General features: G+C 43.6%; 2 long non-coding RNA genes across 2 annotated transcripts; both read left to right on the top strand.

The window, feature by feature from the left end:
* Nucleotides 1–1,616: 1,616 nt before the first annotated feature.
* On the top strand, nt 1,617–2,176 carry LOC113025652 (uncharacterized). The gene is made up of 2 exons (XR_013910374.1): nt 1,617–1,728; nt 2,065–2,176. It is a non-coding gene; the product is annotated as an uncharacterized LOC113025652 (long non-coding RNA).
* Nucleotides 2,177–9,329: 7,153 nt separating this feature from the next.
* LOC113025650 (uncharacterized) lies at nt 9,330–10,681 on the top strand. Its single transcript, XR_013910373.1, has 3 exons — nt 9,330–9,633; nt 9,723–9,786; nt 10,089–10,681. It is a non-coding gene; the product is annotated as an uncharacterized LOC113025650 (long non-coding RNA).
* Nucleotides 10,682–20,191: the final 9,510 nt, after the last annotated feature.

Raw genomic sequence — 20,191 nt, 5'->3', positions numbered from 1 at the left:
CTTACGTTCGAGCTGTCCATGGGACAGCTGCTGACTCGACACCCACGGCAGAGGATTACAGGCAAGCGGAGTTAGCACTCCTCCGGAAGGTACAGGAAGACAGTTTCCCTGAAGATTTTGTTCGGCTGTCATCTCACAAACCGGTAGCTGCCAGCAGTCGCCTACTTGCCTTAGCTCCTGAGTATGACCCAGAGGCTCAACTGATTCGGGTAGGGGGGCGGCTTCGCAGATGTGAAACCCTCAGTCAAGACATCTTGCATCCTGTCGTTCTTGACCCTCAGCATCCTATCACAAAGCTCATCGTCCAGGATTGCGATCGCCAGCTTGCTCACCCGGGCTCCGAGAGGGTCTTTGCTGAGCTCCGGCGCAGATTCTGGATACTTCGAGGACGAGAGGCCGTCCGGAAGCACCAGTACAACTGTCCTGAATGCAGGAGGTGGCGCAGCCAGCCGGTCATTCCCAAGATGGCTGACCTTCCATTATCCAGTTTAAGACTTCATCGCCCAGCCTTCTATTCAACTGGGGTGGATTGCTTTGGCCCATACCTTGTCAAGATGGGGCGGCGTACAGAGAAACGGTGGGGGATCATCTTCAAATGCCTAACGACCCACGCAGTCTACCTTGATCTGCTTGCCAGCATGGACACTGACTCATTCCTGATGGGACTGCGTCGTTTCATCTCGAGACGTGGGAAGCCCTTCGAACTGCTGTCGGATCAAGGTACCAACTTCAGAGGTGGTAGCTCTGAACTCCAGGAGGCTTTCAACGCACTCGGCCCAGCTCTGAAGTCACAGTTGGCCAGCCAGCAGATTCATTTTCGTTTCAACCCTCCACAGGCTCCACATTTTGGTGGTTCCTGGGAACGGGAGATTCGTTCCATCAAGTCTGCGCTGCATACCATTCTCGGCTCGCAGCATGTCACCGAGGAAGTCTTTAGGACGATACTCAGCGAGGTAGAGAGCATCATCAACTCTAAGCCGCTAGGTTATGTCTCCTCAGACGTAGCAGACGTTGATCCGATCACTCCCAACATGTTGTTGATGGGGCGGCCTGATTCCGGTATGCCACAGGTCGTCTACCCAGAAGCCGAACTCCTGAGCCGTCGTAGGTGGAGACAATGTCAAGCCTTGGCGGATCAATTCTGGATCCACTACATCCGGAATTATCTACCTTCACTCCAGATGCGGCACAAATGGCAGCAGGAAAGAGATGAGTTGACTGTTGGCACTATCGTTCTCATTGTGGACCAGCAGCTCCCTCGTGCCCTATGGCCAGTTGGTAAGGTCAGCCAAGTAATCCCTGGAGCAGATGGCAGGGTTCGAACCGTTCAGATAAAGGTTGGAGACAAGACATATACACGATCAGTGGCACGACTTATCAGACTTCCAGCTCTTCCACCGGAGTCTACTGCCTGACCTTCCTAGTGAAGTGCACCTTTGCTCCGCAAAGTTGGGGGCGGCTGTACAAAAGGCCAGCCAGTTCGCAGAACTCATGAACGGAGCCACATCTGCGGAGTAAGATATCAGCATACTGCTGCCGTTTAGCCAATGAGCGGTGAGGCAACCCATTCTCTTCGCCAATCAGAAGACACAATTCTACCTCATCACTACGCACACGTCGACGCAGAGAGTTCGGTCGGAGCTGCAGGTGGGAAGAGTCAGCAGAGTTTACTCACCGTGTGGATTTTCGTTCCTTCTAATGCTGTTAGCGGTGTGCGTCCATGAGACTGTAAGTTTCTGTGTTTTATCGTGTTTGTTCTTTGCTGCGGCCATTATCCTCCCTTGTTTAATCCTTGGCGCACACTTTGTTTACCGATTGTTACTGCCGTTTACTGCGAAGCAGCCTCTTCCGTGCGGTCATTAAGGGACCGTCACTAATTTCTCATGTTAGCTCTAATGTAAAGTGCCTAGTTAGGATTTATGTAAATAGTAAAATTAGCATTTGTTGACACTCCCTTATTTTGGTTGAATGTTCCACTATCCAGTATTGTTTGTATTGTTGTATTACACATTTAATTCACTCTGTTCACCTAATTATGGAAGACTTTTATGTTCTTTCCAACAGAAACCACACCATCACTCACCACACGGCATATAGCATTTTACAGTCTGTTAAATCCCCTCACTCACATTATGGATGTGTGCTTCGGATTCTTGCTAAATGAGTGAACGACAGATACCTGAGTGGCAGTGGATTTTGTGGATATGCCATCTGTTCTTATCGGACAACCCTGTTGAGATTGTGGATTCTTAGAGTCAGCACCTTATCATCTACATCAGTCATAGTCAGGAGGTCAAGTCCATCCCACTTACAGTGACCTCCTCCATTACAAGGTTACTAGGGTGCACCCGAGCATTGAAACCCGAACATTGAAAACCAAAAATAACACTTGGCCAAGTCATTGCTTTAGTAGTTTGTGTTTTACTTTTCTTTTAATTTTTGTAAGTTTCCTTTCTACCATTGTAAAGTGTCTTTAACCTGTGCTTGTCAACCTTATGGTTTATGTCACTAAAGTTGGCTGGTTCTTTTGAGTTACATTCTTGTCTCTGTGTCTCATTTGAACACACCCCTGTGCTCCTATAGTCGAGCCTATTGGCCCATTGATATATTCTTTTCAACAATTCCCCTTACTGTGTTACAGTGAGAGCTTTGGCGAGCCAGCCAGGAGCATGGTTGTGTGTGTTTAAGTGCTAGACAATTTGTGTGTGGTGTTTAAAAGTGCTTAATCTGAGCTATAACTTCTAGAGAGAAAATGGATGTTGTGCTAAGTGAATCCGTCAGAATTCCCAATTCTGTAGTTGTTAGTGGGATCACAGGATCAGAGACTGATGAGGAAGTGTCCACTTTCCTCCAAAAATATGGTTCCATCAACCGTTACTTTCGTCTAGACGATCCTGAGTCAGATTACCATAAGCACATGATCATCGAGTTTACACATGAGACTGCCATGCACACATTGGAGCCACTGTTACCTCTGCGGCTTCCAAGTACAACCCAAGCAGGCATCGTGTATGAGTTAAAGGCCTTAGGAAGTGTTTACTCCCTTGATGCCAGAAACAAAGCCACTAAAATGTACATGGAACAGCTCCGTGAAATTGCCAAACTGAGTGGAAATTCATTAGAGGAGATGTTAAAGGAAGAACTTAAAAATCTGGTTTCATCGGCAGGAAGTGCTATTTCCCAGTCATCTCAAACTGGTCCAGAATCCTCAACTATACAGAGCCCACTTCCACAGAAAGACTTAACCAGCAAGGGAGACGTTTCATTTTCTGAGGACCCTCAATCAGGTGTACCTCTAGACTCCACAGTTTTGACATCACCAAATAACGCAAGTAAATCTCTTACCTCTCCCAATTTCAGTGAAAACCTGACTGATTTCAGCCCCTCACAGACTCTTCCAGCTTCTTCTGGGGCCGCTTCTAGCCCCATAATTGATGTTAATCCAACTGCTGTTCAGCGAGTAGTTGTTGAGCATGTAGTGCGCAGCAATGAGAGCTCACCCCAGTTCGCATCATCTGGTAGACTCAGGGCTTATTCGGGCAAGAGCCCACGTCCTAGCCATGAGGCAGATTATGATACGTGGCGAGCTAGTGTTGAAATCCTTATTAGAGATCCTTCTGTGTCTGATCTGCACTGCACACATCGTATACTTGACAGTCTGCTTCCTCCTGCTTCCGAGATGATTAAACATCTGAGTCCACAGTCTAGACCCTCTGCTTATCTTGAGTTGCTTGACTCTGCCTACGGAACAGTCGAAGATGGTGATGAGCTGCATGCTAGGTTCATGAGCACATTTAAAAATGATGGAGAGAGAGCTTCTGTTTTCCTGCAGAGGCTGCACACTGCATTAAGTAGAGCCATGAGACGTGGTGGTGTGTCCGCTCATGATTTTAACCAACAGCTCTTAAAGCAGTTCATTCGAGGTTGTTGGGAGAATGCACTAATAATCGATCTTCAGCTAGAACAAAAAAAAGAAAACCCACCTTCCTTTGCAGAGCTGCTGCTTCTTCTTAGGACAGAAGAAGATAAACAGGCTGCAAAACTGAGCCGCATGAGGCAGCATTTTAGTCATGCTAAGTCTGCCCAACTCGCACACGTGCAACTCGCACACACCACCAATAATCTGGTGGACAAATCTGATCTTGAGACGCTAAAGCAACAAGTTGCTGACCTCAGCATTCAGCTTAACAGTCTTGTATCTGAGAATCATAAGACGAAACAACCTAAGCAGCAAAAAGCCAAAAGTGGCCAGTCAGCATCCCTCCACATTTAAAGCTAACAGTAGACCACGTCCATGGTACTGTTTCCAGTGTGGGGAGGATGGCCATGTCGTCTCAGTTTGTGATAAAGCGCCAAACCCTTCCCTTGTAGCAGCTAAGAAAAGACAGCTGAAAGAAAAACAGGCTGCTTGGGAAGCCTCTAATGCTTCTCGAAGTGAGGCACATTTAAACTGAAGCCTACTCCCATAGAGGGACATATGGGAGTGGAGTCTTGCAATGTCAGTCCCAAAATCCTGAAACCTGCCATTAAAAACGTTAAAGTGGAAGGATCAAAATTTCCACATGGCCTTGTAGGAACTAAGACCACAGCTCAAGTAACTATTGCAGGAAGAGACACAAACTGTCTTTTGGACACGGGTTCACAAGTCACAACTGTACCCCAGTCTTTTTATGAAGAACATCTTGCAGATCTGACCATTCATCCCTTAAATGAGTTGCTTGAAGTGGAGGGTGCCAATGGCCAGTCTGTCCCTTACTTAGGATATGTTGAGCTTACCATCACCTTTCCTAAAGAGTTTGTAGGCTCTGATATTGATGTTCACACTCTGGCCTTGGTTATCCCCCATCTCCGCTCTACAGCCCATGAGCAGGTACTCATAGGCACAAACACCCTTGATGCCCTCTATGCTAATTACCAGAAGCTTTCACCCTTTCAGCCTTTGTTTAATGGGTATCAAGCAGTTCTCCAAATACTTGAGATGCGACAAAGAAACTTTAACTCTGGTAGCCTTGGTTGTGCAAAACTGACAGGTAAGATGCCTGCAGTCGTTCCTGCAGGACAGACTGTTGTCCTGGAGGCCTCTGTCAATGTAAATCCCGTGAACATGCAAAGAGATGCTGTCCTTGAACATCCTTCAGCTTCTTCACTACCAAATGGCTTGCTAGTTTCAGCAATTGCAGTCACTTTACCACGCAAACGTCAGTGTCTTCTCCCTGTCGTAGTGAGAAATGAAACCAACCATGACATTGTCATACCCCCCAAAACACCTTTGGCAGATGTTAATGCTATCTTGCAAGTGCTACACAAAGAGCAAACTGTCAGAGAACCAGACTGCTCTAAATTTCAAGCTAAGTCTTCCTCAGAACTGAGCTTTGAATTTGGAGATTCGCCCTTACCCACTGAATGGAAGGAACGAGTTACAAACATGTTAAACGACATGCCAAATGTCTTCTCTCAGAACGAATTGGACTTTGGACACACTGACAAAGTCAAACACCATATCAAACTCAGTGATGAGACACCCTTTAAACAAAGAGCACGTCCCATACACCCCAATGATGTGGATGCTGTGAGACAACATCTACAGGAACTCCTTGATTCTGGTGTTATACGAGAATCTGAGTCCCCGTTTGCTTCCCCCATTGTTGTCGTTCGTAAAAAGAATGGCTCTGTTCGTCTGTGTGTAGACTACAGAAAGCTGAACCTGCAGACCATCAAAGATGCTTATGCCCTTCCAAAATTGGAAGATGCATTCAGTGCTCTTGCGGGTTCTAAGTGGTTTTCGGTCCTAGACCTCAAGTCTGGATACTACCAGGTTGAGATGGAGGAAGCAGACAAGAATAAGACCGCATTTGTTTGCCCACTTGGATTTTGGGAATTTAATAGGATGCCCCAGGGGATCACAAATGCGCCTTCGACGTTCCAGAGATTGATGGAGAAGTGTGTAGGAGATATGAATCTCAAAGAGGTTCTGGTGTTCATTGATGACCTGATTGTCTTCTCATCATCCCTGGAGGAACATGAACAGCGTTTGAAACATATCCTGCAACGACTGATGTCATATGGCTTGAAACTGGCACCAGAAAAGTGCAAATTCTTTCAGACCTCGGTAAAATACCTTGGTCACATTGTTTCCGCAAGAGGAGTAGAGACTGACCCTGACAAAGTTGAGGCCTTAAAGACCTGGCCCATCCCCACAAATCTTAAGGAACTTCAGTCCTTTTTAGGATTTGCTGGATATTATCGAAGGTTTATTCAGGGGTACTCTGTCATTGACAGACCACTTAACGAACTAACCTCGGGCTACCCACCAATTAGGAAGCGGAACAACAAGCCAAGGACACACGCAAATTCAGAGTATCGCAACCCAAAGGAACCCTTTGGTCAGCGTTGGACACCTCAATGTCAGGAGGCCTTTGACCAAATAATAGCAAAGCTAACCTCCGCTCCAATCTTGGGATTTGCAGACCCCCAGCTTCCATATGTTTTACATACGGACGCCAGTACCATTGGCCTTGGTGCTGCCTTATATCAGGTACAAGATGGACAGTCCAGGGTCATAGCTTTTGCAAGTCGTGGTCTTTCAAAGAGTGAGAGGAAGTACCCAGCCCATAAGCTGGAGTTTTTGGCCCTTAAGTGGGCAGTCACGGAAAAATTCTCTGACTACCTATATGGTACAGACTTTGTAGTAGTGACTGACAGCAACCCTCTTACATACATCTTGACCTCTGCAAAGCTTGATGCAACAGGGTATAGGTGGCTGTCCAGTCTTTCCACCTATTCATTTAGTCTTCAGTACAGAGCGGGAAAACAAAATATGGATGCTGATGCGCTCTCGCGTCGTCCTCACAGTCCACCAGAGGATGATTATGCATCTAAGAAGGAGAGTGAGAGAATCCGGCAGTTCACACTGTACCATCTGAGCAACCCTGAGAGTCCAGAGACTGTTCCCTTGGATGTAATTCAGGCTATTTGTGAGCGCCATATGGTCACCTCAGCCGTAGCTAATGTTGGATCCACCACTTCTGGGTTGACCTTAGTTGAATCCCTCACTCACCAGTCCACAGCTATTCCCGACTGCTTCCAACAGGAGCAAGTGGATGGGCTTCCCATTGTCCACTCAATTTCTGAGAAGGAGTTGAGGCAAAAGCAGACATTGGACCCTGCTATCAATGCAGTGATTGTACTCTTGGAGACTGGCGAAACTCCACCTCCCAGCCTTAGGTTAGAGCTACCAGAACTTCCCCTGTTACTCAGAGAGTTAAATCGGCTTGAAATACAGAACGGGGTGCTCTACCGTAAGCGGCAAGATGGTCCCAACACCTCATATCAGCTTGTGCTCCCTGAGGAGCTAAGAGCCACAGCACTTACAAGCCTTCATCATGATATGGGCCATCTTGGAGTCGAACGAACAGTAGACTTGGCAAGGGCCAGATTTTATTGGCCGAAAATGCACATGACCATAGAAAAAATGGTCAAATCTTGTGAGCGATGTATTCGTCGAAAAACACCTCCAGAGAAAGCTGCTCCATTGATAAACATTAAGACCTGCAGACCTCTCGAACTAGTGTGCATGGACTTTTTATCAATAGAGCCAGATCGCTCAAACACGAAAGATGTATTGGTCATAACTGACCATTTCACAAAGTATGCTGTGGCAGTGCCAACTCCAAATCAACGAGCACAGACTGTAGCAAAGTGTCTCTGGGACAACTTCATTGTCCATTATGGTTTTCCCGAAAAGCTTCTTAGTGATCAGGGTCCTGACTTTGAATCAAAGACCATCAAGGAACTCTGTGAACTTACTGGCATGAAGAAAGTGCGTACAACCCCCTACCACCCTAGAGGGAATCCGGTTGAGAGATTCAACCGCACTCTTCTCCAGATGCTTGGGACACTGGATCGGTCAGATAAACTCCACTGGAGAGACTTCGTCAAGTCTCTGGTACATGCTTATAATTGTACGAAGAGTGATGTGACTGGATTTTCCCCCTATGAATTGATGTTTGGGAGGCAACCAAGACTGCCCATTGACTTAATCTTTAGGTTGCCCACTAATGCTACTAAGCAGACTCATTCCCAGTACGTCGGTAACCTAAAATCTCGCTTGGAAGAAAGCTACCGGATTGCCACAAATAATGCACAAAAGAATGCAGGTCGCAACAAAGCCAGATTTGACCGACGAGTGGTTGAATCAACATTGCAGAGTGGAGACAGAGTTCTTGTACGAAATGTGAAGCTACGTGGAAAACATAAGCTGGCAGATAAGTGGGAAACGGATGTTTATATTGTCCTTAAGCGAGCTGGAGAAATGCCGGTCTACACAGTTAAACCTGAGGGTAAAGATGGACCTCTGCGAACTCTACATCGTGACTTGCTTCTCCCATGTGGATTTCTGTCAGCAGCTGCAGAACCCGAGACAGTCAAAACCCATCCAAACAGGAGACCCAGAACAAGGCAGTGTTCCGTTGTCGAGGGTGAAGATGAAATTCCCTCTGATATGGATGATGTATCTGATTGGACATTTCGCCCTCTCATTACATCAAAGTCCGATGTATATGTCCCAGTACATGAAACTCACAAGTTGAGTAAACCTCCTTGTGTGGTCAGACAATCAGCAGAACCAGAGGTGCCTACAGTTTCACTTCCACCTGATCCTCCTGCCACTAAATCCCTTGTAGAGGAAGGTGAAGGAATGATTCAGGATGTACCTGACCGTGACAACTCACCTGAACGTGACAACTCACCTGAAGCAAACATATTGCATGGGCTTGACTCAGCCAAAGGACTTCCTCAAAGTTCAGAATTGCAGCAGTCTGAGGAAGCTCCTCAAGATGATGGGACGAGCTCTGATGCAGCATGTGAAGAAGGATTAAGTGATGTGAACAGACCTGTTACTGAACAGCCTGAACCTGTGATGATCCAGAATAATGGACTTCAAGATACTGAGCCATCTCTTCGTCGTTCTAACAGATTGCAAGCAAAGCCCAAGAGACTGCATTATGTGACACTTGGGAATCCTCTGATAACGGTGGTGAATTCTCTTTTTCAAGGCCTAAGTGAGGCATTGACTAGCTCTTTAAATGGATTTGAAGATCCAACTAGTAATTATGTTGGAAAGGTCAAAGCAGTGTAACTCAGTGCCACCCTGCAGATGCCCAGGGACGGGCATACCATCAAGAGGGGAGGGTGTAACCCACATAAAATGGGGGTACCACTTTAAGGACTGATATGAGGAGAGATGGACAGCCTGCCCAACCAATCGAAATGCACAGGTCCCAGTATGTTTTGACCAATGGGAGAGCAGTCTGCCGCTGTATGTCCCACCTACGTGCTCTGTGTTTGCTGCTATGTGTGGAGGTAGTCGCGTGCTGGCAGGAGAAAAGAGAGACTGAAGCTTTTGAGCTGGAAAAAAAGTATTAGATATAAGTTGCAACCAACTGTGTTGCACATAAGTTCACTGGTTATCAGCTACCTTTCATGTTAAAAGTAGCCACAGTGAGTAAGCAGGCAAATGCTGCATTTTTCTGGTGACTTTAAAAAGTACCGCGTGGAGCTAAACTGTTAGCCTTTGTTAGCTCTGGTTGCTATCAACTGCCTGGAAGTTCATCTCAATCTGCTTCCAGAAGTAAGGTAACACTTGAAGCGCAACTTATGTTTATTTTTCCTTCATGTCGTATTACGGTTATTAAAGAGAAAACATGTCCTGTTACGTTATTTAGAGCCCTGCATTTTCCGACCGAGAGACACTATGCCATTGTCTTTGGCCGTGATGCGCTGAGATCGGTGAGCACATGTTGTATGTCTCAGTTAGTTCATGTCTGTTTCACATTTTATCGTTGAGAAACTGAATTAATCTCAATTGTTTGATTAATAATTGTCGCATATGCGACATATATGCATATGCACTAACTTTACTTGGTTTAATGCATAGTTTATGTAAGAGAGATGTTTTATTTTTGCAAAATTGAGTATTTTTATTGCAAATTTATGTTGAATGTGATTTAAACAAAATCCTAAGTTGTGAATTATAGCTAGAACAGCATAATTAATATTTGAATTGCTCTTCTGACCCTGTCTGTTGACAGGTCAGGTTTTTTTTGTATGCTGAATTGTTCCTGAGGTGGATTCCTCCGGTGAAATAGATGGCGAGCCTTCCCACCTGGACTTAGAGAGACTGAGATTCGCTTCTTTTCCACTTGATGATCTGCTGCACCTTGCGGTGTGGTAGGACTGTATCACTCACACTTTCACGCACAGCTGGTTATACATAAGACCACTGACTGACATTCTTTCATCCCTATTTTCTTTCACACCCTAGGAATTTTTTGGACTTTACCCCTTGGACATTTTTTATTTGGGACTTTAAATAATGAGCTGTTGTGTAGAGCATTCTCCACATGTGAAAAGAGTGTGAGATTTTCATTTGAATGTACATTGGATTTGTGTAATCTGTTTCTATAAGAGTTAAGGAGTCAGGTTACTAGGGTGCACCCGAGCATTGAAACCCAAACATTGAAAACCAAAAATAACACTTGGCCAAGTCATTGCTTTAGTAGTTTGTGTTTTACTTTTCTTTTAATTTTTGTAAGTTTCCTTTCTACCATTGTAAAGTGTCTTTAACCTGTGCTTGTCAACCTTATGGTTTATGTCACTAAAGTTGGCTGGTTCTTTTGAGTTACATTCTTGTCTCTGTGTCTCATTTGAACACACCCCTGTGCTCCTATAGTCGAGCCTATTGGCCCATTGATATATTCTTTTCAACAATTCCCCTTACTGTGTTACATCTGCATCAAATACAGGAAATCATAGCTTTCCTACGTCTGTGAAGGTTCTCAGTCATCCAGGTCATCGTAGTCAAAGGAGCTTGCAAAGAAAAGCGTCTGGACTTCTTTAAGTTGCTTGAAGACGTTTCACCTCTCATCCGAGAAGCTTCTTCAGTTCTAAGGTCAAATGGTGGAGAGTTCCAGATATAAACCTAGTGGGAGGACCCCCCACAGAGGGACAAAAGGACCCCCTGATGATCCTCTAATTGCCTGAGCCAAGGTGGGAAACTGGGCGTGGGTCCCAATCAGCCAGAGTTTCGGGTGTGTTCATTGTGAAACCTGGCCCCACCTTATCATGCGAATTCCTGAGGTCAGATGGCCCAGGATGTGAGTGGGCGTTAAGGCGTCTGGGAAGGGATCTCAAAGCTGGATTATAGATGGCAGAGAGTTGGTGTTGTAAACCCCCGCCTCTGTTCAAAGATGGTCGCTCACAGTGGACATAGATGGCTTCTTTCACTCCTCTTTCAAACCATCTGTCCTCTCTGTCCAAAATGTGAACATCCTCGAAAGAGTGTCCTTTATCCTTAAGATGCAGATGGACTGCTGAGTCTTGTCCTGTGGAGGTGGCTCTTCTGTGTTGTGCCATGCGCTTGTGAAGTGGCTGTTTGGTCTCTCCAATGTAGAGGTCTGGGCATTCCTAGCTGCACTGTACAGCATACTGTCAGTGTGTGTGGGCTTCCGGTAAACTTCGATGTTGAGTTTGCCGTTCTCTTCAATGTGCACGGCGCAGTCCAGGAAAGGCAGACAGTTGTCCTTTGTGTCTTCCCTGGTGAACTTGATGTTCTTATCCACAGCGTTAATGTGCGCAGTGAAGGATTCCACTTCTTGTGTCTTGATTTTGACCCAGGTGTCGTCCACATATCTGTACCAGTGGCTGGGTACTCTTCCTTTCCTGGACTGCGCCGTGCACATTGAAGAGAATGGCAAACTCAACATCGAAGTTTTTTTTTTTTGTTTTTTTTTCTTTTTTTTGCCTGTCCCGTTTGGCTCTTTTGCCATCAGAATTGTTGTCTAAAGGCAAAGAAAGATGCCCAACGGATTTACTTTACCAAATTGACCATCCCAGCCTTGCCGTAATGGTCCATTTGATTCACCTTTTATTGTTTCTTTTATTTTCACTTACTGAATACGGGACAGACTTGACTGGGGGAAAGAAGGGGAGAAAGAAAGAGGGAAAGAGAAACAGCTGAGAAGAGGGACGGGGGAGAAGGGCAAAAGACAAAAACCAACAGAACGGGCAGAGAAGAAAAAAATGCATATATCAATCACCTGGGTCACCTGCTGAGAAAGAAAAAAGAAAACAAGCAGAAGAAAACAAGAGCAACAGAACAAACAACACCACAATGATACATGGGAATACGACAGCAAATACCAAACACTAAACACCACAGTGCAGCACACAAGACCAACAGAACACAGTGTGCCCTGAGGTAGGAGCCAAAAAGGGTGCAGTTTGTGGGTGTGATCACCCGTGTGTACACCTGTGAGCATGGACGCGCTTGTTTTTTGTTTTTTAAAAGGTTCCTTCTTGTAATAATCTGCTAGAGGGTGTGGGGGGGCCACAGCCCCGTCCTCCAGGGCATGAAGCAGCAACATCGAAGTTTACCGGAAGCCCACACACACGGACCAGTACCTCCTCTTTGACTCCCATCACCCTTTGGAACACAAACTTGGAGTAATCAGGACCCTACACCACCGGGCAGAACATGTTCCCTCTAAGCCTGAAGGGAAAAAGAAGGAACACACACATGTAAAGGAAGCACTCAAAACGTGCGGCTATCCTAAATGGGCGTTCTTAAAGTCAGCAAAGAGGCACAGAAAAGAAGATCAGACACCAGCGAGGGAGGACAGACGCAACAACATTGTCATCCCCTATGTAGCCGGCGTATCAGAGAAACTCAGGAGAGTTTTCTCCAAGCACGACATCCCAGTGTATTTCAGACCCAGCAACACGCTCAGACAGAAACTGGTTCACCCGAAAGACAAAACACCAAAACACAAACTTAACAATGTGGTGTATGCTGTACAGTGCAGCGAGGAATGCTCAGACCTCTACATTGGAGAGACCAAACAGCCACTTCACAAGCGCATGGCACAACACAGAAGAGCCACCTGCACAGGACAAGACTCAGCAGTCCATCTGCATCTTAAGGATAAAGGACACTCTTTCGAGGATGCCAATGTTCACATTTTGGACAGAGAGGACAGATGGTTTGAAAGAGGAGTGAAAGAAGCTATCTATGTCCACTGTGAGCGACCATCTTTGAACAGAGGCGGTGGTTTACGACACCAACTCTCTGCCATCTATAATCCAGTTTTGAGTTCCCTTCCCAGACGCCTTAACGCCCACTCACATCCTGGGCCATCTGACCTCAGGAATTCGCATGATAAGGTGGGGCCAGGTTTCACAATGAACACACCCGAAACTCTGGCTGATTGGGACCCACGCCCAGTTTCCCACCTTGGCTCAGGCGATTAGAGGATCATCAGGGGGTCCTTTTGTCCCTCTGTGGGGGGTCCTCCCACTAGGTTTATATCTGGGACTCTCCACCATTTGACCTTAGAACTGAAGAAGCTTCTCGGATGAGAGGTGAAACGTCTTCAAGCAACTTAAAGAAGTCCAGACGCTTTTCTTTCCAAGCTCCTTTGAATAGCTTTCCTACATTTCCTAGATTGTTGGCATGGTGGTTAGTGCTGTTGCTTCACAGTAAGAAGGTCCTGGGTTCAAATCCACATTCTGGCTAGTTTGCAGGTTTCTCTCTGGGTATTCTGGTTTCCTCCTGCAGTTAAAAGTCATGCAGTTATTAGAGTTAGGGTTAACTGGTGATTCTAAATTACCTGTGAATGTAAGTGTAAATGGTTGTTTGTTTCTATGTGATAGACTGGTCAGCTGTCCAGGGTGTACCCTGCCTTGTAACCTATCACTTCAGGGTTATTTCCCAGCCCTCCTGCAACCAGGATAAAGATAGAAGGATGGTAGTTGTTGAAGACCCATTCAATTTTTATAGTAACCAGACTCTAGACTTTGTTGAAGATTATGTAATATGAAGACAGCATGTAGTATTTAAGTGACCAAGTAGTATTGGGGTAAAAGTTATTGAATAGTGTTGAAATAAAATGACAGAATTGTAAAGAATTAAAATATTCCAAGAGCTCAACTTACTTCATCTAAACATGTTTCAATCGCGTTTTATGAACACAAAATGCACAGGTTTACTGAATACAAAAAAGTTGTGTTGATTTAACTCAGTTGTTTAAGTTTCTGCCAAAGCAAAACATTTGTGTGCAACTAATGTCCACTATTGAATCAAGTAAATCCAACATGGCCTTTTTTTCAGTGTAGGTCAAAATCAGTCACAAAGAGGCTGCTGCACAAAACAACCCCTGGTTGCCTGCAGAATGGCGGCGTTGCCGATAGTTCACAGGGAGGATACCGAATTGTCTGCAAATGCTGGCCAACAACTATCCAAGTAGTACTGAAAGTAAAAGTTGTGCCTTACTGCTGAAACCTGCACATTTCACAGTTGACAACTTTTACTTTATAGGTGAATGGTTTCCAGTTTGGGTCACACTTTTCACTTTTTCACTTCCACTAGGCAAGTGCAGACAAGATGGCATCTTCCATACAAGCTCCTGGTAAATTGGACTACCTGCTAGTGACCAAAAAATCACCATGAGACTTTCTATACTTCTTCATGACCAAGTTCAGCTAGTAACACCAAGCAACCTTCCACAATGCCTGACCAACTGGTCAGGAAATAGATACAGTATTTCTCCCTATTGCCAGTGGCTACAGTGGGATCACTGAGTGATCTCTAGGCCTACGTGACTGGAGCATGTCAATCAATTTCACATCGACTGCCAGCAGCCTCCAGCAATGACTCACAAGTTAAGGAATACAAACTTTTTCCAAGCAACTGGTGGTTGCCAGGTAGTCACCAACTTGTCTCTAGGTTTGAATGACTGGGGCCCAACTCACACCACATCTATACCCAATTTAGAATGACCAGTTAACCTAAAAAGCATTTCTTTGGCCTGTGGGAGGGATGCTACTCTTAACTATGCAGCATTTACAGACGTGGTGGTTAGGTTTCCTCTTTCTGTTTGACTTAGGTTTAGGTAGCACCACCAAAAATCCATCAAACCCCATGCAAAAAAGAGATAAGAAGTAGGAATGTTAGAATGCTACATTTTAACCTGTTGTCCAACAGCTACTTTGCATTTTGCTTTGAGTATTTGCTCTTTTTTACTGTAATTGTTTTCCTTATGCCTTCAAGGAATAACCAGAATAAACAGTGATTTGCAATATTAGATAATAGGAGGAACTTACATGATTGATTAATACAGTTCTATCTATCGATCTATAAAAAAATATCAAGACTTAGCAGTTCTGCATCCTTCCTTAAATTACAATAAACAAAGATGATGATGATGCAAGTTTTTTTTAGATTTGGCTCTGTCTCATGAAAAACCTATCATGAGGAACTGCAGCTCTCTCTATGCAATGAGTGTCTCTCCTGGAAACAGCCACAGGGTTGTAACACACCTGGAGCCCATCCCAGGGACAGAGACACACAGAGAGAGCCTATAACTTCAAAGTCTCAAACAGTACCCTTTTTTTCCTGATTAATTGCTTTATTCAGCTCATGCTGTGTTTGAGGGACTCTCTCTCTCTCTCTCCTGCTGGCTGTCAAGTACTGGTTCTAACAGTGCGCCGCTATTCTGCTGTTCTGAAATCATAGATCGCCTCCAGATGTTGTCATGACCCCCACTCACAAAAGCTAAATGATCTTCAGTCAGGCAGAGAGTGTGAGCGATAAACTGTACTTTATTTTATGTGTTTTAAACTCTTCTACTGTTTACATTTTTTAAAATGTGGCACATCATGCCACCTTCTCAGCACCAGGACCATGGCTCACGGCCTTTAACCTACTTAAGGTTGTAGAGGACTCAAGTATGTAAATCTGATGCAAATCTGATGATTTGAAATATTCCGTTTCGGCTTGAGAACTCTTTGGCTGCCAAAGGGAAAATACTCCCCAGTATTCAGCTGGGTTGGACAGCAGGAATCATCAGTGATGAATGTTTTACATTAGCATAATAAAGCGGACTGGAAGAATCCACGTTGCATCAATAGAGCAAGGGCAGCTTGCCAAACCATGTCATTAAGCGTATATTAATTCTGGCAGCAGCCTCCGAGCCACATTCTGATCGGGGTGGTTTCTAGAGGAGTGTTTACCAAAACAAGACTCACAGCTCTGCTTTAGTGGTTTCAGAGAGCTATCCAGTGACGTAGGAAACCTGGATATGTGACTGACTTTATGTACGCATGTAGAAATGTGAGGTCATGGCAGCCGTGTAAGTGTACTTTCTCACCAGAATGTGTTATGCCGTGGAGCGACTCCCAAAAGAAATTTCAAGGCTGGTACTGCACTGGATCAAAAGCACGAGTTTCTTTTTTTTCATAGCTTTGCCAGAGGAATAGTAGTGTGAGAGGCTGTTTGCTGAAAAATTCCATAAAGGCACGTTTGAAAAGCAAAAGCAAGACCAACTATTTCTACTCAAGAGTCGTTGGGTTATGATTTACCATAAACTTAAATCCACCTCGTGGACTTAACATCAGCAGTGTATTGAATATCACCCACACAATTTCCACCTTCCTCTATTGCTGATATCTGATTCTTCTCACTCCAAATATAAGACATGTGTCAAAATGTTCTTCTCCTAATTGACCCCTAATTACATTTGCTGAACATACAGACGTCTGGGGGGTCGGTCCAACTTATCTCTCCGAAGGGTGTCATGTTTGCTTGGTCCCCATAGTCTGATACGGCCTCGGTGACCACAGCTCATACTGTCTGTCCACGCAAACTGTATTTTCCTCACTTCTGCACACAATGATGAGCTATGTTGCTTATTCAAATGTATACTAGGCAGTATTCCTATACTTTAATATTCTTCAACTTCATTTCATGCTTTTGGCTTCATTTCTTCCCGTTAATTTATCATATGTGTCTTTCTTTTCCAGTCTGAGACTAGCTTCAGCAGAAATACAACTTATGTATAAACCTAAAATGTAAATGCAGACAAGCAATGTTAAAAGAGGATAATTTAATCCAGTGTTTAAATAGGCTACGCTGGAGGTGAGAGTTCATGCTGATACATATTACTGGCTGATTAAGATGTATGATGACCCCTGACCTCCTCAAAATCTGAACCACTTGTGGCTGAAAGACAACACTAATAAAACTGGTCTTATTAGTCTTCATACCAGTCAATTCACTTTCTCACCTTTCTTTTTGCTATGATTGTGCACTTAAAAAAAATCATTAAGCTTTTCATTTAACATCTTTCTTTAGCTTTCTTTGGAAGTGTGAGATTTTATCATAAACAAACCATAAATGTAATACTCTAATAAAATACCCAAGTGTTAAAAATCACTGTTTATATATGGAAGGAACACATTGTAAAAGTCAATATATTTAATCTTGGCGAGTCAACAGTGCAAACCCAGTAAGTCGTATGTAATTATTTCAAGCTGATTGATTCCAGTTGGGGTTGAAAGTGCGCAAAGTGAACACTAAATGGGTTTGAGTTAATTGGATTTTTATTAAGTTTCTGATCAAAACAATGAATCTAAAAGAATAAATTTCCATGTAGATATGAACCGCCTTTTTAAACTCTGCTAAAGTCCAGCAGATAGTCGAAAGCAAGGGCAAAATATGAGTTAAGCCTGTTTTCTCAGACAGCTTATTCAGATTTGAACAGGCAAACTGAATCGTTGGCTTCAACTTTCACTCCCACTGCATCTCTGACATCAGCATTCAGTAAACCATCGAGAGGAATCTGGCAACTCCTGTCTGGCTCTAATTAGGAACTCTGTCAGGATTCTTTGTAACAGAAAAAAATCTGGGAAAGTGGCATACTGAGTGGTTAATTTTGCAATCTTATATGCAAGTCCTCGTTAAATGCAACTTCTCACTTTGATAAAAGTTTCATTGGAAGCTCTCATTTCCACCAGTGCCCTCTCAAAATGGTCATGTTACGAACACGAAAACTTGCAGACTGTTGACTTTCATGAAAAGTGTCAGTTGCACAGTTCCCACACATTAGGATTATGTGAAGGAAATAGCTAGTGGTTTTCACAGTGAACTAACATAGTGGAAAGTGAGGGTGTTGTGGTTAGGCTGGTGGATGGTTGGATATTGCCTCAAACTCTGTTGACCTGGGTTTAATCCCCCACTCATGTGAGCGAGTGTGAGTTTTAGGATTCCATTTCCAAAATCTTATCCTCTATTTAACCAGGCATAAAGTTTCTCAACTCTGAACATAATCTGAACCAAACTGTTTTACTTGTCTAACCATAACCCTGATGCTATAATTTTTACTGCAGGGAGGTAATCTTCATGTGATTTATGTCCACAGTGTGCAATCGGTGTTGTTCTCATTTCACTTTATTGCATCACGAACACGTCATTAGTCACTGTATATACTGAGTTTGAATGTAGTAAACAGGCCCTTAACAGTTTACTTGTTAAACTTTTCTCTTTGGTTTGTTAGTTATTATAAATTTGTCAGTAAAAAAAATAAGCAAATAACATACATATAGTTGCTTTCTCTTTTGCAAAATGATATGTTAGACATTACGAGTCATTTACATTCTTTACTTTTTACATTTGATCCTTATTAAAAAGAAAATTCTTTAGACTGATTCGTGAAGCCCATACGCTCTCTACTGGGAGTAGATGTTTCCCCAATAATTTCAGTTTCAAGTACCCCTTGCGGATTTCTATCCATCCATCTGTCAAAGGAGACAGGTTGAGTGCACCCTGGACTACTCACCAATCTTTCACAGCCGTTGCTGTTTTCAAAAGGAAAATGTTGTAAATTTTCTACACTGAAAGTCATGAGGTTTCTTTTTTTGCAACATAGCCACCTGACACTCTCTGTTGTCTTGGTCAGTTGGCCTAGTAAGTGCTGGACAGGCAGGTAAGAGGTGATGCAAGAAGCATGCAAAAATAAAGTTCAAAATCTGAGCAAATGTTTCCAAATTAATAAATCCCTTTGAGTCAAGTAGGCAGCTAATAAAAATAATTTGGTCTTTTCTGCTAACATTTCACATATTTCTATTCATTCCTGCACAGTGAAAGCATTAAATGAGTCAATGAATGAAGGTTGTACCCTACATATCAGCTTTTTACAAATAAGAAATACAAAAACATTTTCATATGTAACCATGAAGCTTAAAGCTGTTTTGAAGCTTTGAGATTTGTGCTGCCATCTTGGTTTCACAAGTAGATGTGATAATGAAAGGTGAGTCTGACTTTAAAACAACTTGCTCACTGGCGAAGGACTTTACAATCGCAAGCTGTTAGCCATGGACAATCCTCCATTTTGACCAAAAAATATTCATTATTAGTAAGATCCATAATGTGTGACCGAGCCCATAGACTTGGAAGGAAAGTCTTTACAGAGGTCAAGTCAGAAAGCTATTTTTCCATAGACGGTCACAGGAAGTCTTTTTACAACCACAGCTAACAGTTTAGGCGCTTCCACACTGGTGTCATTTCTTCTACCCCAAAGTGACTTCCATGCTTTTATACTGAGTATGTTAGTAACTGTAATTTAGTAACTGTTTTTTCATTGTTATGGATTACAATTAATTGTAATTTTATTGTAACTCAATTCAGCTACCAACTCCCCAACACTGGTAACTACTCAGAACACAATGTCACTATACATGGAGCTAAGGAAAACAGCAAAAATTGAATGATGCACTATTACATCAAGACGGGTTTTACTCGCTAATTACCATAATGGAGTATCCATAATAAAACACAAAAGCAAAATTCTGCTGACCATGGTAAATAAATATACATATAGTCTTGTCAAAGTTCTGTCAAGCTTAACCACGTATAAACCAGCACCTCTGCATATGTGCAATGTGTGGTTTCGCCTGCATTGGCACTGTTAGCTTGCCAGAGCATTGGCATCGTACTGTTTCTGATTATTTCTCATTCATCTAGGCTGGTGATTGTCGAGTGGTCCCTCCCTCTTTACTAAGTAGCACATACCCACTGAGGGAAGTCTAAAGCATTTCACATTTCATCACATTTTCCTCATTTGAACACCTCATGTACTAAAAGCATTATATATAGCAAGTTTGGAAGTAAGCTACGTATTCTGAGACACAGCAAGCCTCTATTCATGCAGATATTAGCATTTAGCCCCAACCACGTCGATGCCTCAGTTTCACAGAGGAATTTTTATGACACTGGACTCTTATTTAATCACGCTAAAAGAAAAATTGGATAAAAGACACACTCACGAACTCTAAAAGCTGTAATCTCATCCTGGTTTAAAAA

The sequence above is a fragment of the Astatotilapia calliptera genome, chromosome 7 (genome assembly GCF_964374335.1).
Source record: "Astatotilapia calliptera chromosome 7, fAstCal68.1, whole genome shotgun sequence".
Lineage (NCBI taxonomy): Eukaryota > Metazoa > Chordata > Actinopteri > Cichliformes > Cichlidae > Astatotilapia > Astatotilapia calliptera.
Note: the sequence above shows the minus strand (reverse complement) of the source record. Positions and strands in the feature narration are given on the sequence as shown.